At 38.3% G+C, this 3,155-nt stretch overlaps 1 protein-coding gene and 1 non-coding gene across 2 annotated transcripts in view; one reads left to right on the top strand and one right to left on the bottom strand.

Annotated features, from left to right (window-relative positions):
• CLCN5 (chloride voltage-gated channel 5) overlaps positions 1–3,155 on the bottom strand; it is a 191,338-nt gene that overhangs the window by 174,603 nt on the left and 13,580 nt on the right. The window lies entirely within an intron of this gene.
• On the top strand, positions 1,681–1,782 carry LOC111728380. Its single transcript, XR_002775693.1, has one exon. It is a non-coding gene; the product is annotated as a U6 spliceosomal RNA (small nuclear RNA).

Here is a 3,155-nt window from a genome sequence, read left to right as displayed (position 1 = left end):
AAAAAAAAAAATCATAACCTTCTTCCTATATCACGCCCCTCAATCTTTGAGACCCAAAAAGGTTAAGTAGCTGGCTAGATAGAGGTATTAGTAGCTAGATGGCACAACAAAAGGCACAACATCCAGAACATGTTTATGGATAACCTAGTGAATGGGTCCAGTGCAAAGTAGAAGAGGACACCAGAAGAAAAGAAGGATAAATGGATTAGTAGTATTTGGAACAGACAGGAAGATAGGACTGAAGGCACAAGCAGACAAAAATAATAGCTTTTCCTCTGATCCAGGATAACTTGTTTTCATTTTTTGTTTAGGTTGTTAAATTAGGAGGTACAGGGAATCCTTCAGACACGGTACCTTGATTTCCCTAGAATTCTACACTTGGCACTCTACCAATCTCAAAGTATATCCAGACCCTAGTGTGCTTTTACCCTCTTTACTTAAAAGACTCCCAAATCTCTACTCCAGCTTAGACTCCTTCCTAAATCCCAGATCCAGGAGAGATGAACAGCCCTACTTGGATATCTAAGTAGATATGCAGAACCCTAATTGAATCCACAACTCTATTCCCATTTCTATACTGTCTCAGGGGAAGGCCCCAAACAATGAGTGATTTCAGCAAATTATTGAACCTCATTTCTGATCATACCTATAAACAGGATAAAAAAATTTGCTGGATGACAGTAAAGTTAGAGTCACAATTGTTAGAGCAGCCTTACCTAAGTGACTAACGGTAAATTAGGAAATCTTCAATTCTGATTTAGAGCTATATCAAGCATAGCAGACTGACTGACTGACCATAAGATGACTTCCAATGATGCCCACTTCCTGGTGTTCGTGTCCTTGTTTAGTCCTCTTTCTCTGAGTATGGGTAGGACCTGTGACTAGGCTCTAATTAATAATATATGATAATGGTAATGGGATATCACTACAATGACTAGTTATATATGTGTTTGTATATATTTCATACACACATGCGATTCCTTCTTGCCATTGTGAGAGACAAACTTTATCCCTTGCTGGCTTTGAAAAAGCAAGCTATCATGCAAACTGCCTATAAAGAGGGCCACATGGCAGGGAACTGCAGGCAGCCCCTAGGAGCTGAGGCTTCAGTCCTATAACCACAAAGAACTAAATTCTGCCAACAAGCATGTGAACTTGGAAGGGGAGCCCAAGACGGGACCACAAGCCCTGCTAACACCTTTACTGTAGCCTTTGAGACCCGTAGCAGAGAACCCAGTTAAGCCATGACAAACTCCTTTCCCATGGAAACTGTGAGATAAGAAATGTGTTGTTTTTCAATTAAACTCAAGTGGGGGGGGGATTGGTATGCTACTACCTAATGGACACAATGTAAGAGTATATGACACACAACCTGGGTGAGGGGCACAACAGAGACCTTACCTAACAAACACAAACACTGTAACCTAATTGTTTGTACCCTCATAATAATCTGAAATTTTAAAAAAGAAATATGTTGTTTTAAGCAACTAAGTTTGTAGTAAATCATTATGCAGCAAAAGAGAACTAATATACCAAGCAGTATTTTATTAAATACTTGGATATGGATATTTATGAAATATATACAATAAAGCTAAAGCTAAAAAGATTAAGAAGAAATAAAAAATTAACTACATTTAAATAAAGGCATAGAGAAAAAAAGGTCTTGTTAAAATTGACAGGGTACTCACTTTTTAGAAGCACATATACTAAAATGGGAACAATATAGAGAAGATTTGTATGGTCCTTGCACAGAGATAACATGAAAATATTTTTTCTTTTTTTGAGACGGAGCCTCAAGCTATCCCCCTGGGTAGAGTGCCATGGCATCACACTCACAGCAACCTCCAACTCCTGGGCTCAAGCGAGTCTCCTGCCTCAGCCTCCCAAGTAGCTGGGACTACAGGCGCCCGCCACAACGTCTGGCCATTTTTTGGTTGCAGCCATCATTGTTGTTTGGCGGGCCCGGGCTGGGGATTCGAACCCGCCACCTTAGGTGTATGTGGCTGGCGCCTCAGCCGCTTGAGGCACAGGCGCCGAGCTGAAAATATTTTTCTTTAATTAAGACAGTAACTTTGAGAAAGAAGTGGGCCTTAGACTCATCATGAGCTCATAGTTAAGATATGGCTATCAAAAACCAAATACTACTCTGTTTGAGACCATATTAACAGAGTATAACATACAAAAGTCTTATTGTGCCACATGAGCTGATTGAATCACATCAATAAATACTTCCTGGGTGCATTTATTTAAGAAATTAGGAGGTACATAGGGATGCACAAAGTATGTTCCTATCCAAGGATCTTCCACTGTATCTGGGGAGTTAACATGTAAAAAAGTTAAACCATAATAAAGAATTTAAACAACAGCTTGAGAAAACAATAGATAAAAGATGATATAAAACTAGCATAACAATTCATCTGACAACTAGTTAAAGGCAATAACAGAAGCAAAGGAAGATAACATAATATTACGATTGTTTACAGTATGATGTAAAAGTGTATTCAACATTAGGATTCAATTTCATATTACTATGCATGAGTGTTCAAATTCTGAAAATGTGGAGGTAAAAAAGCATTCAGACAATCTGCTAATTCAGGGGCTTTTGCAGTGGCAGATTACATTTTACAGATGAGTAAATCTGGGCAAAAAAGGGTTAAATAATTAACTCAGATTACAAATCAGTAAACAAACTGTACTGGAAAGCAGATTTTCTTTTGGTCTAGTATGCAAATAAAAACTCATGTTACCTTTTAGGTTAATGTCTACTTTGGGTTAATGTTTTCACTAAAGTAATTTAAAACCCTGTGTCATCCTTTATTCTTCTCCCTCCAAAGTTAAGCAGTAGTCAAATTTTGTCATTCTACCTCTGTGCTTTGTGATGTCTCTTTTATCTCTTGCTTTAAATTCCTGAAGTCAACATCTTATATACAGGCCCTTATAATTTATCTGAATCTTACTCAGCTCATTGCTCCGAGTCTCTCCTTTCCTTCTGTCCTGCATAGTTCTATCACAAAAGTTCTTTGCTCAAAGCCCTTCAGTTGTACCCCATTGCATACAGAATGAAGTACATATCACTTAGTTTTGGAGCCAAAGCTGGATTCAAGTACTAGCTTACGGTGACCAGATTTTAACATTGGTAAAGCGAGACACCATTG

This window comes from Otolemur garnettii, unplaced genomic scaffold (genome assembly GCF_000181295.1).
Source record: "Otolemur garnettii isolate 467f Iridium unplaced genomic scaffold, OtoGar3 scaffold00153, whole genome shotgun sequence".
NCBI lineage: Eukaryota > Metazoa > Chordata > Mammalia > Primates > Galagidae > Otolemur > Otolemur garnettii.
The sequence above is the reverse complement of the archived record's forward strand: the minus strand, read 5'-3'. Positions and strand labels throughout refer to the sequence as shown.